Genomic DNA, 14,883 nt, shown 5'->3' with positions numbered 1-14,883 from the left:
TTTTTTCTTCCCCCACGGACCTAATGGCTCTTGGTACAATGTCTCTTTTTAAATTTTTTATTTTTACTTAACGTCTGCTACCCCGACTAGTAATGACCCCACCACCACCACCACCTGCCATGAGATTGGAGACCGTGGCTGTTCTGCTCATCCCTGGAAACCAGAGCCTCTGTCTCAGTCCCAGTGAACCAATGGAGACATTCTGTCAGCTAATGACTAAACCCAGCTTCACAGGTTGGGTTCTGCAGAAGCAGATCTTGAAAGGGGTTTGAAGTGCAGGATGCCCCTTAGGGATCCACACCTGTGAGAGGAAATGGCGAAGAAGCAGACGAGACAGAATCACAACACAGGCCCGCCAGCCTCAGCCACCGCACGGAGAGTGGGGGAGCTTGTGCGGTCTGTCAGGACCCCCGGGGTTGGGCCAGAGTCATCAGGCCTTTCCACCTCCACCTCTCAGACGCTGGATGTGGCTGCTCCGGGAAGGACACCACCTCAGGCCTGGAAGCTCTGCACCCGAGAGACACCAAAGGGCTAGAGGCTGCCTGCTGACCTGACTCCCCGCAGCCGGGCAGTGAGGCCATCCTTGGAGGAGGGGCCAGGTGGCTACCCCAGCATGGCCCACACCTGCTACCGTCCCTCCATGCTTTTTCCTTAGAGTTTCCTGTTTTTGTTTTTCCTGCTTGTGAGGATCCTTGGCAGAGAGCACACCCTAGACAGGTGGTGGTCAGCTGCTAATCAGTGGATCAGGACTACCGAGACCATCCAAGTGCTGCCTCGGAGCTTCACCTCGCCGCAGAGATGCGGGCCCGAGGCCAAGTTGCTGTGACAGCCCCAGACTCCACATGGTCCCTGCGCCCCTGCGGGCTGCCGGGAGACTCGCTTTGACCCTGGTGCTTCTGTCCGTGCTCCCTAGCGGCTTCAGGGCTCAAGGTTCACGACAACTGGGTCACACTTAGCTACATCATGTGTTTCCACTTTAGCGACAAGACGCTAACATGCAACCCTGAGTGTCCCCCTTTGGGAAAACAAGAACCTTTCCAGCCCCATTTTTCTTTCCTCTCCCATGCAGCTGGTTCTCAAGTCAGGTTCCCTACTTGTGTATTTAGTGTATCTAAGTGGCTTCAGTGATTGGATCTAAAATTCGCACATTGGTCCAGGCTGACTCGAGGCATGTCCTGCTCCCTTGTTCCCAGCACCCCTGCCTTCAGTACTTAGTGGCTGTGGGTTTTGAACAAGTTTATATAACTGCTCTGAGTTTCAGCTGGATCAGCCTATGAAATGAGCATTCAGTCCTGTCTACCTCTTAGGACTGGAATTGGAATTAAATAACATACCATCCTTTCACTGATTCTTCCTTGAGCCCCTACAGGCATGCTGCTTCTGTACCCAGAGATGCGTTCATGAATAAAATAAAACCCTGGCTCTCATGGAGTTTACATTCTTGGAGGGGTGCTAGACAATAAACACATGTTGTAAGATCACTTCAGACGTTAGAAGTGCTCTGAGGAAAATGCAGCAGACTAAGGGAACAGGGAACTACAGGGATGCTGTATTGAATTACATGCTCCTGGAAGTCCTCTCTGCAAAGCTGAGATTTGAAAAGATCTGAATGAAATGAGAGAGAAAGCCAAGCAGAGGAGGAATGCCGGGAGATCAAAATGGCAAGCGCTCGAGTTCAGAGATGAGAGCCCATTGCCTGTTCAAGGAACAACAAGAAATCAGAACAAGCAAGAGAGGTAGGAAGGGAGGCAGTGAGATGAGGGGGCCCGGGGCCAGCCCGTGATGGGATGAAAAAATACCTGAGTTTATTCTAAGTCTGAGAAAACCACTGGAAGATTTTAAACAGAGAAATACCATCAAACTTACATTCTTTTAAAGGCTCACTGTTGCTGACATGTGGGAAGGTATGAATAAGAGCAAGGAAACCAGATCAAAGGCTATAGCAAATAATCCATCGATACGAGTCATGATTGTTATTATTTCTGCTCAGTCTGTGGTACCTTAACAGCACCACTGTCTGAAATGGTCGGAGACCCGAAAGTCAGCCAAGCCTTGGGAAGTCAAAACAGACTTTCATAGATTCCATGCACCAAAGCTCTCCACCCGGGGTAGTTCCTTGAGTCTTCACTTAGAGGCTGCTTTATTTTGGATAGATTTCTAATAAACTTTCACTGACAGGTTAAAAATAACAGATGAGGGGGAGGAAACTGTTAAAAAGCAAGCATGTTTACAGTAACAAGAAATAAGGGAAAACCTGGTATCGATGGAAAAAAAACTTAAAAAGTGTGATCTGGTAGCATTTAGAGTAGGGACACACAGGCTCTGAGGGCTAACTGAATAGTAATTATGGTTTAAAAAATGACCTTGCATCATCGATAAAAGTGACTTTACAATCTGTATCATTGGTTAAGGAGGCTACGACATGAGCATTGCTGTATTTAAGGAACCTTGAAAATGTGTCGGCCCTCAAAGCCAACAACTTGATTCATTTGGAACACTGGCTTTTAAAAAAGCTGTTTTTCCTAACAGCGCTCAGTAAGTGAAGTGCTACTGGATTAAGAAAAGACATTTTCAGCAACAGAACAATTCCACACATACTTTTTTAGCCAAACCAATAGGCCATATTCTCTCCGGTCCTGCTGCCCAGTGGTTCTCTGCAGCTAAAATGAGTGTGCCATCTACACTTATATTCCCCGCAAGTAAGTTGGCAAGTATTTTGCTTCTATGTTGTTTTTTTTTTTTTTTCTTTCTAAGAGTACGTCAGTCATGAAACAAGACAGGATATACCTTTATGTTTCTGGGTCATCTGTTATTTTTTTTCTTGATATTTTCAAGGAAAATCTTTTGGTTTTTAAAATGTCATTTAAAAAAGATTTTTTTAAAGGTAGGCACCATTTTGTACAAAGGTGTTCATGGAATCTTGCTTTGAGCTGTTACTCCGGCAATTAAAACAAGTCAAACAAGGTCAAACCAAGTCACTCCCGAGGCCAGGAAACCCAAAAGTATGGTATTCAATAGGTAGTTCTTGTTCCTTCTCACTCACAGGAAAGTAACTTTTTCTCATTAACAGTTTTGGTTCATGCCTTCGACAAAATCCCAGAGCCAGTAAAACAAAAATCTGTTTAAAGCTGATTTGAAAATCACATGGATGTGGCTATGTGGGCATGTTTATGTCCATTGACCTTAAGAATCTGTCTCAAGGACATCATAATAAGATTTTAGGTACAGATTTATTGAAATGATGTTCAAGATACCTCTATTTGTAATAAAGATGTGAAACAACACAAATGTTCAACCGTGGGGAAACAAATAAATTGGTATAGCATTTTAATTGACTCAAACAATATTATAAATACCATGGAAAAAACTTTGATGCAGAAATACATACGAATAACTTTAATTACATAGGGCAGTACTTACAATATATTAAAATGAAAGTAGTAGGATATTAAATTAAGTACAATATGATCTCAACTGTGAGATAAACAAGCGCATGTATCTTATAATAAACGTCTAAGTAATTCAGTTTTGATTTTTTTCTTTATACTTTTCTACATTTCCCAAGTTTTCTACAACAGCATATAATACTGTTTAATTACACCGAAACAAGTTACTTATGTCTGTAAAATCTCATGGCCAATTTTGTCTCAGTTCAATTCAAAGGTAAAACATCTGCACAACTAGTAAACAAGTCCTTAAATGCGTGAATTGAGGAGATATCAGACCCTAAAAACCTTAGAGTGCCTATTTTTGCATTACAGTAAATAAAGCCTGACTTTATTTATGGCAAACCACAAACTGTTGAAAGAGTCTGAATAGTTTATGCATTTTAAGTTACATATTATATCTCTGACTCCATATGGTATATACATTTTTTAACCACGTTGAAGTCTGTAGGCAACAAAAAGATAAAAAGTTCCCACTTCCTTTTCCAAAAGCATTTCTATGGTATTTAAAAATAAATGTACAGTATTTGTAAACAAAGGTAGTTTAATTACTTTAAAATATCTGAAACTAGTACACCAGATCAAAACAATTGACATAAATACTTTATATTATCAATTCACCTAAGCCTGTAAGGTGACCATATGTCCTCAAATAAGAGTCAAGACACAGGGTCTCACCCAGGATTTTTGTATTCTTTCCAGATGTGGACACAGAGATGCTGACATTTTTGAGGTATTTCTATGGTTTGGGTGCCTATAAGACATAACGCAAACTTGAACTTCAGCTGAGACTTTGTCTAAATAGTCACAGTTCTGAATTTGTGGAGCCAGAGGCTTTACCGTCCTGCTAGGTGTCTGGGATGGTTCCCCGGTAAACGTTATCCCTAAGCCCTCAGGAAGTAGCGTCCTTCCCTGACGGCCTCTGTGCTCGTCACTCCCCGACAGTTTGCAGGAGTGCCTTTTTAGTCAACAAAAAGTATAAAATACTACGATGGTTTTCCATTCGTGGAAATGATGGTTAATTGCCTTAAAAATGCTTAGCTCCCCACCAAATACAAAGGGCATGCAAAGGACCCCCATCCAATATTGTGTGCGATATTTCTTAGTACCTCTTCTGAAAGCTACTAAAATGTTCCTCAGTTTCGATCAGATGACTTTTTTTCAAGTGGCAAAACAGACCGTGAGCTCAGGGAGGACAGAGGCCGTATCCTTCTCACCGTTCTGTGACACTGCATCCCCAGACAGTGACTGGCACAACACGCATGCTCACTAAGTGGAGAAGGCAAGAGAGTTTGGGGTTTGACCATGGAGCCCTTCACGCTGAGCGGAACAACTGAGGGTATTTTGAGATTTCTGCATACATTTCTGTAAGACCACAGAGCGGCCAGCACTCCCAGTTTGTCTTTGTGGTGAAACTTAGGAGTGCCATTTTTAATTTAAAATGTTCTGTGGCAATCTTGCTTTGAGGGAAAACACAGTTGGAATTCAGAAGCACAATGAGAGAATTAATAACTTTTCTTTGAAAATACATGCAATTTTGGAGCTGTCAATTTCAGCTATGTCTCTTTAAATACTTTTTCTTCTCGAATCCAACTGGGTAGATGAGATTTTTTTTTAATTCCATTATAGAAGTAATAGTCCTGTTTTGGTGTTTTGTAAGCAGATAATATTCTGCTAGTGACTGTCTTTGCAGTAATGCATTGCTCTGAATTCTGAATTCTATTATTTTACATCTACAGCAGCTTAAAGTGTATTTTTTATAAACAGCAAACTTCACCTCATAAAAATTCATTACATAAGGGCATAAACAAGTGCTTTTCCTTCTAGTCGTTGGCAGTAAGTGATTCATCAGTTTTCCACAGAAAACCAATTTCGCTGCAGATGTTCTGTAATTTCCAATCTCCCTGAATTGTGGAACCATATCACACAATCCCAATGCAAGGAATGTAAGGATTTTTTTTTAAGGTCTGTGCTTAGTCCCTTTAATAGAACTGAATATCATTTGCTGTCTCATCAGTTTTATTTTTTAAAAAATTAAATCATCAGTCTCCAATTCTTTCCCACATTTGTTCATTCCACACGTGGGAAGATAACTGGTGGAAAATTCAAAATGCACAGATGACTTGATGTCTGAAAACAATAATACATATTCCTTTTCCCAAAGTCAAACTAGAAACATTAAGAGAAACAAAATTTTTCTAAGACTGAATCTTTTTTCCTCAATAGTGTGTACTTCCTTCTCTTTTCAGCCGCAGTGAGGGAGTGAAGGGGCCGTTAGAAAGTGGCTGTGTTTCAGTTAACAGTGGCACTCCTGATGGTGATCCTTGGGAAAGTCTCCTCCATTGACACTCTGAGTTTAGTTTTGTCCAGCGTTGCGAAGTTGACAAGTGGAAAATGGGCACTTAAGGATAAAATAAAGCGTTAAGAGGGAAAAAAGGCCTGCGGACTGGGTGATGTTCTAAGGTCATCTATGATCAATGAAAAATGTCTCAGAAATGCTGGCAAGGAAAAGGTTAAATATCTCCTAAAAACCTTAGGAAATTAAAGTCTAGTCTTTTTAAAAACACCTCAGTCTTTGGATTGAGAAGTTGAATCAAAAGCATGATAATTAAATTTCCTAATACAAAGCCACGAGGTACTGCAAGGGTGAAGTGACAGATTTTTGTGATAACCAGTTAGATGCTGAAGCTGGTCCTTATCTACCCCTCTGCCTTCCACCTCAGCTCTGGTTACCTACATATTTCCTTTAATGAGTTACATCAGGAAGGCCCGTGGACTTGTCTCAGCAGGACCATTCTAGGCAGGGGCTTCCAAGTGTGTTTTGAAAAGTATACATATCTGCCGTGAGTCTGCCGTGGTGCCTGGAATTCCATCATCAGTACATGTCTCTAAAGTGAGAGGATTATTTCTAATTTGCTAAATTACAGGGAAGGTACTGCCACCCCTAGTGGCTTTCCTGCTGGTACCAGGCAGAGACCAGAGGCAGCTGGAGATAGGGGAAAGTTGGCCTCCATACAGACACCCATGAACTTCGGCACCACCAATCAAACCTGCTCTGTCTCCACATCCCCTGCTCTCTCCGATGATTGCTCATTGCCTCTTTTTGCTGTCTGTCCTTCAAGGACATTTTAAATCAGCTTCTTCTTTATACAAACTGAATTTTAAAGCATACGGAGGATTAAACACAGCTTCCCTCTCCTACTCAGACAGACAATTATTGAATGCTTTCTTCAGTACATTGAGCATTTGGAAATCCAAAAATAAGCAGATCAGAGTCTACCAAAGGAGGAGACAATGAAAGCAAATAGACTAAGTGCATGGGAAGTGTGGAGAACTGAGTAATTTTTCCATCAGGGACGCGTGGAGGGCCTCCTGGGGAAGGTACCATTTGGGTTCATTCTCAGTAGGTAGCTAGGATATCTTCAGATGAAACAAAAGAAGGGCATTGAAATGCAAAAAAAAAAAAATTACTCTTGAGATTTCACACATAAGCCCTTAACATCCAAGTTCAGATGAATAGTCATTCAATAGATGATCCTTAAGCACTTGGAGGTGCTGAAGATAGAAACACAGAGGAAACACAGGACATGTTTTCTGCCCACAAGGAACTCACAGATTTCCTGAAAACTATTTATCACCATGGAAAGCAGGGTCTGGTCAGACCAGGGTTTTGTGCATGAGCCGGGCAAAGACAGGTTCATAACACAAGGTGTCATCTAAAGAAGAAAGTGCAGATTAACAACCTCAAGTCTTCCAGGGCCAACAGGGAAGGTTAAGGATTCCTCAGAAGACACAGGGCGGCAAGACTAGAGAGAAGATTATGAAAGGGGGCACCCAAGTAACAAAGTCTAGTTGAAACAAACCAAAAACCCTTAGCTCTACTCAGTGGCTGGTACTCTTCTAGGTTTTTTTATTCAGTAAGAAAAGTGTTATATATAAGCCAGACTTCACAAAAGAAGCAACTAAATAATTTGCTCACGGCTACAGTGCAGGTGTGAGAACCAACATCTTTCTTAACTCAAAATCTATCCTCTTTCTACAAGACCAAACTGCCTTTCAGTTTTATTTCATAATTTCTCCCAGAAGCTCATTGTTTGACTGATTTGCCCATACCTCCTGTATTACATTGATCTTAACAAAAATCAAGAATGTATCTGAAAAAAAAAGTTACTCAGATGGAACTATCCTTTACAGTATTGACCATAACAGAGCAGACATGGGTTAGACTGTCCTATAGGAGTAACTCTACCATAATTGAGAAATAGGGGAGGTACAACGTATCCTTGAGATTCTTGGATACTCGAGAGGACGAGTCCATGGCAAGAATTTCTTTTGACCCAGAAAATGAAGATAATGATTCAGGGAGGGGAGGGAGAATTACCGTTTTCTCAGGAGTCAACATTGTGCCCGGTCTGTGGTGGTACTCAGTAATTATTAGTGGAATGAATAGAAGAATGAATATCAAGAAAAAGGTGAAATATCAGAGACGCACATTTTTACCTACGTATTGTCAAAGTTATTTTCTGGTGGTGCTGTTTTTAATAATCATACCAAATATTGCTAGGGGTATAGAGAAATGAGCATTTTCTTATATTATTGTAGAAGTTATACATAGCATTGGAGAAAAGATTGGTTATATGTATCAGAAGTGTTTAAAATATGTCTCCTTTTTCACAAGAAATTATAATTCTGTTATTTAATACTACTGATATTTGGAGAGATTTATTTACCAGTATGTTCATTCCTATTTACTATGGTAAAAACTGGCAACAATCAGCAATCTCCAACGGGAAGTAAGTTAAACAAATCATGCTATAAAATAACATTTAATAACATGGTAAGATGTTCATTATATATTCTAGAGTTAAACTTGAAAATGTAAGCAGTAAAATGTGAAATATATTTTCCTAAAAGCAAAATACTTATGTGCATGTATTTGTATATATCCACAACAAAAGACCAGAAGAACTTACAGCAAAATGTTGGTAATAGCCATCTCTGGGGAATTTGGGTAATTTTTATTTCTTTCTATGTGATTTTATACATTTAAAATTTTTTCTACAATAAATATATATTTCTTTAATAAAAAGAAAAAATTTCGTGAAAATGTTAAGGCAAGCAACAAAGTGAGAAAAATATTTTCACATTACATGAAAGATAAAAAGTTAATGTCCTTTCTCAGTCCTCATCCTTTCCCCTGAAAAGAATGAGTAAAAAGACATGAAAAGCCAATTCTCAGAAAAGGAAAGGATAATGGCTAATAAACATAAAAATATATTCATCTTGGCCAGCGATCAAATAAATGCTAATCAGAATAACAATGCACTATATAGATTTGAATATTCATTGCTGATGGAGGCCCAGTGAAGGTATATTTAAGGAGACCAATTTCCCTATATGAATGAAGAGTCTTGAATACTCATGGCTTTTGACCCAAGAATTCCACTTCTCAGAATCTATCCTAGGAGAGCAGTCCAAACTGGAATAAACCTTAGGGACATGCATGTTGAGTCACTTGAGGAGTTTTAACGAAGTCCAAAAAGAAGAGGGAGAGGATTTATGCCCTGGAGCCAAGACAGGAGGGAGAGAATGGCACTGTGTCCTGCCCATTCTCATGAACTAGACCTTATGTATTGGTCAAAGTTCTCCAGAGAAACAGAACCAATAGGATGTGTGTATGTAAATATATATTTTTATGTACATGGAGAGATTTATTATAAGGAATTGGCTTGCATCATCATAGTGGATGGAAAATCCAAAGTCTGCCGAGTGCATAGCATGCTGTTGACCCAGGAGAGCCCATGCTGCAGTCGCAATCTGAAGGCCACAAGGCTGGAGATTTCTCTCTTGCTCTGGAAAGGCTGTTCTTTTTGTTCTACTCAGATCTTCAACTGATTGAGTGAGGCCCACCCACATTAGGGAGGGAATTCTGCTTTACTCAGAGTCCACCAATTGAAATGTTGATCTCATCCGAAACACCAGGAAAATGACCAAATACCTGGGCACTATGGTACCAGCCAAGTTGACACATCAGAGTAACCAACACACCCTGTGATAGAGGGGCTGCTTGCAGAAGATAAAAGAAATGTCCTCCAGAAGATCCCTGTCAGGCACAGGCATAAGCCATGTTGCTCTGGGGCCTGAAGGACAAAACCTGGTCAGAGTGGAGAGAGAGGCCTTCTTGTCTTTACGGGGAGCATAGCAAGGGTCTGATGTGATGAGTACTTAAAGAGTCAGCACCATTTTGATACCTCAAACATTTGCAGCTCTGGGAACTGGCAAACAAGGCCCCATATTCAAATGGTCATTTGTTACACAGCAATAGATAACTCATACAATAGTACCTTATAGGGCTGAACCTCGTTTTAGGCTATACTCATGCCAAATGGGAAGAGACTATGAAATGTTGCCACGTAAGGCAGTGTTGAAATTACTTTAATTTCTTCTCTGCATGTTGACATAAAGAACTTGTAATTAAATAGCAATGACAGTATCCTAAAGCCAGTAATAGATGGTTTATGATAAAGATGCACATTTCTGGTCACTTAATGAAGCTACTTGAATTGAAATGGCACTTCAGTTAGTTAGCTTGTTATATCAGGCAGACAACAACTGATTTAAAAAAAAAATGGTACTGGGTGGTGGTTGCAGCTGCTGTTGTTTCATCTTAAGTGCCTGTCAAGTGGAATGCATCCTAGAAATAAGGATTGATGAGTGGATTTCTCATAAATTAAATGAGAATCCGTTTTTTTAAAGTGATGAGGTATTTGGGTTGCACTGAGTTCATGGGTCTACTGTCCCACTGATCTTTTGAAAGTTCATTTTCCTCCATTTCTTACAATTCTGATTATTTTGCTGTCATTTAAAATAGGTATGGGTTTACATGATTGCTAGACCTGATGTTCTACTTTGCTTGTAACATTAACTCTTAGACACACTGATCTGTTAGAACCTGTTTGTAGTCGCCAGTGAGGGCTGTGAGTTGGAAGGTAGAATATGTTCCAAGATGTACAGCAACTCCCTGAACCAGGAAACAGGATGGTTATCTTCCTGACCTTCTATTTATCCTTTGAAAAGACAGAAGCATCGTTAGCTGTGTAACTGACCTGCTGGCTCAGGTCCCCCTCTGTCCTTCTTGGTGAGCTGTTATCCTTTCTCCATTTTCTTTCAACTTCCTGCATTGCTGAAGTCTTTGAAAAAACTTGATTTTTATCAACTGACTTTTTTTCAAAAAAGGCATATTTTCCTTAAATTAGTTGGCCAATGAATTTAACATTAAATAAAAACAAGGTGTTTGATACTTATTACTCTTACTTTCTTACTCCAGTTAAATACAGTTACTTCCTACCTGTACACTTACTTACAGTCAGATCATACTGAAGACCTCCCTTTTGAAATAAAATTGATGTTCAAGATGTGAAGTATATCAAATCAAAGCGGTTGAATACAGAAACACAAAACAGCAAACACTAGCTCTCCAGTTACCTACACTAGAAAATTCTGGGGAATGCAGACACATAATCTAGCCAAAGTCAAATCAGGATTTCATCCACACCAACTTCTCCTAGAGTAATCCATCAATCCAAGTAGGACTTTTAGGACAAAGCTGATCTGATACCGTTAGTTAAATCATAGTCAATTATTGCAGACATTATACAGCTAGGCAAATATTAAAAGGTAATTTGGGGGGGAGCTTCTATTTTTTTTCCCGAATCTTTGTATTTGAGAAAACTTTCCTCTTACAAGAACCAAACCAAGTTCTGCCTCCTCCATCCCAGGGGTTCAGCTCTCCTCTGTGCTTATAGATTTACTGGTCGTAACACCCACGTGATCATCAAATCACAGCCTTGAAAGAATTTTTTGAAGGATTCCTCTATAAAATCTTTATCAATTAGGCACCCAGAGTCCATTTTATGACTTTCAATGACTGAGCTCACTGTCTCCAAAGAAAGTCAACCATGCTTTTGAGCAGTTTTATTTACTTAAAACATTTACCTGCTATTTTGAAATAGTTGTCTGCTGGTCAAAATTCTGCCCAGTAAAGCCATTTGAAAACATCTAATCTTCCTTTCCCAAGAGAGTCTTTTATCTTCTTAAAGACAAGTCTCCCTTCCTTTTCTCTTATCTGGTCAAATGCCTCCAGGCTTACCTTCCCTCCCTCTGGCACCCACACCCACACTGCAAGGGAAACTAGGTCAAAGGTTGTGAGTGGGAGCTGAAATTCAGGCCACACTCTACATGCTACGTGTTGAGCTGCAGCATGACACTGTAGACCACCACGGGGGGGACGTCTTTTATCATTTTCGTGAAGCTTTCCTCCCGTAGGACTTAGTCCACCTGGAGAAGCCACCTTATTCAGACCCAGATGTTATGTAGGTCAGGGGATCTGGGTTCCTTACGTGACGTGATGTCAAATCTCTCCTCTGTGGTCCCTTCCTAAGTTTTTCTGTTGCTATCACCATGCTTACATCACTAGCTTCTCAAAGATGAATGTTTCTATTTCTTCTTCTTAAAAGATATATATGGATATATACAATAAATTATACTTTAACACTATCTTTATTTTTCTGTAATTTGGCTCTTCAGCAGCTCTTGTCTAATTACTGTATGAAATTTGAATTCTTTGACCTGGTTTTCAAAAACCATTATGAATTGGGTCTGATTTGACAATTTAACTTAACAGGTTCAAAACTGAACAGGTTATCTTTATCCCCAAACTCACTTTTCTTTTTTAATTGAAGTAGAGTTGATTTACAATGTTTCAGGTGTGCAGCAAAGCAATTCAGCTTTTTTCAGATTTTTTCCGTTATAGGTTATTACAAGATATTGAAAGTAGTTCTATGTGCTATACAGTAGGTCTTTGTTGTTTATCTAGTTTATATCTGTTTACTGTGTTCTTTTCATTGTATCACCATCTCTGCAGTCACCATGAAAGGGAACTTGGGATCATTTTTAAATTTCCACTTCTTCACTCTCACACTCAGTTGATCCCCTAGTTCTGGTAATTCTCCATTTGCATTGCCTTACATATCCTTTTCTACCCACTACTCCCCATTTCTACTTTTCCCGTCTAAGTTTAGGTTGCTACGTCGGACTTCTGGCCTCCAGTCCAGCCGTCCAATCTGTCTTTGACAATGAGGCTTGCTATCTAAATTTTAAATTAATAGGGCTTTACACTGCTTTAAAGCCTTTTTGATGGTTTTCCATGTAAAAGGAAGAATATCTAATTCATTTGACATGATGTTCAAGAGTCTTTGATTCTGTCCCCCATTTGCTCTCTACAGTGAAAACTCCATTGACTTCCATGGTTGTGTGCTTCAGATGATTCCCACTCCTTTCTAACTCTGCTGCTTTCTACTTCCTCCCAAATGTCAGCAGCCATCATGGCTATAATAACCTAATTATCTTTGCTTCTGGTTCATCCCAGATATCAGTGGCCTTAAACAATAATCATGCTTCATAATCAATGTAGGAACTAGTACTAGAGGTTAATTTATTGCAGTTAGAATAAGTCCAGAATGGCATGGAAAAACTTTAAGTTTTTCCATGACTTCTGTTCTGTTTTTAAATATCTGACATAAATGGATCACTTTTACTCTTAGTAGATTCTGCCTTGTTGTAAATGACAACATCACAGTTGAGTATTCCTCATTTGTACTTTGCTGGTTATCTAGCATTTTGTGATTTTATTAGATAGTTTCTTATATTTCTCTTCCTGTTCTGCAAATCCACAGAATATGGAATCTTCACATAAGACCATGACCACATGCTTTTAACTACTCAGGCAAAAAGATTTACTAATCATTTTCCCCCAAAACTAAGTAACATCAGAGAATTTTAACCTGTGAGGAAGTGAGGTCAAAATCTGTTTTAAATTTGCTCCTAATGTTATGTTGAAATAATAAGGTGGCTTAATGAAAGAAAATTTTTAAATAAAAGTTCTTATCAACAGAAAGTTTACTTGGCTCCTTGTCATCAAACGTTTTACGTAGACACAGGATAGACCAAAAAAAAATCTCCTTAGGGTTTCAAATCATTTGAAACCCACAGATAGGGGGGCGGGCTGAGTCAGATCTAAGCCTGGGCTACACCAGGGTATCCAGACTTCTTACATTTTTCAGAAGCGATAGAGATCTGCTGTCTCTAAACCCAACACCCTCTTGCTTGACCAGTATATTCCTTTAAGCAAGGAATCAAAAACAAACAAAAGGGGGTGAGAGGGTGCTACCCTAACAACATTCTTCTCTTTGTGAACAGTTTCAAAGTCTCATGAAAGAGTCATGGCTCGGGGTGCCATGAGCACAGGGAGAAAAGATTTGGCTCCCCGGTGACATGTCTAGAGAGTGAACAACCTTTCTCAGAGCTTAAGTATTTGAGTTAATTACAAGGTCAACATCTAACTGGCCTCATGTTTGTCCTGGAGGACGTAAGCCTCAAGGAGGAAGAGCAGCTGGAGGGATAACAGCTCCTGGAGATGTGCCTCAGCCAGACTGTTCCAGAAAGCTTTAGATAGGAATGAAAGCTTTGGAATCCTAGACTGAAGAAGACGGTGCATGAAAATGAAACCCAATAAGGCAGTCTGAACCTTCACAGATCAAGAAAGGGGAAAACGCTATCATTTCAAAACTAGTATCTCATTTCCTTTGTCTTTTCTATGGAGTGTGTCATGAATATTTATAATGTTTTAATGGTATTTGCCTTATTTTGAAAAATGCAAGTCTTCAGAGTTAGTTCCCATTGTTAGCAATCAGTGAGAAGACTGAGGTAGGATTTTAACCACCTAAGAAGATGATGAAACCTCCTAATTGTGATCAGTCTGAACCATGGCCCCAAAGTCTTTAAGAATGTGATTCAAACCAACTGTTTTAGTGGCAAGCATTGCATTACTTTGCCTGAACTCTAGCATTCTTTAAAGGGATGCTTTTTGAACTAAAGCTCAGGACCATTAGGGGTCATTAAATCAGCAGAGTAGGTCAGGACCAGCATTTTTGAAAACTAAAATAAAATAGAACTAAGCAGAACAGAAAACACATTTCCTCACACATGGAGAGGGTAATAAGTTAGATAAACTAACTTATACTTTATTTAAGTGGTTTGAACACAATAAAAAATTTTCTTCTCACTCATATAAAGCCAGTTTGGGTTAGGTGAGCTGCCTCTATCTCACAACTTCAGAAGGTACAGTATGTGGTCTCCAAGACAGGGTGTCACCTACAGCAGTGAAGAAAGAGTATGTGGACCACTCAAGGGAGATCTAAGGTCCGGGCCTGGAAGCAGCTTGCAACCCAGCTGCCCACATCCCATTGGCCAATGCTTGGTCATTGGCCCCTAATTTGAAAGAAGGCGGCAGAATTCCAGTCCTCTTGTGCACACAGAAGAGACAGTGGAAAGGGCATTCATATCACAGTGCTCTGTTTACACCCACTCTTCCCTGAGT

The sequence above is a fragment of the Camelus dromedarius genome, chromosome 30 (assembly GCF_036321535.1).
Source record: "Camelus dromedarius isolate mCamDro1 chromosome 30, mCamDro1.pat, whole genome shotgun sequence".
NCBI classification, from domain to species: domain Eukaryota; kingdom Metazoa; phylum Chordata; class Mammalia; order Artiodactyla; family Camelidae; genus Camelus; species Camelus dromedarius.
The sequence above is the reverse complement of the archived record's forward strand: the minus strand, read 5'-3'. Positions refer to the sequence as shown.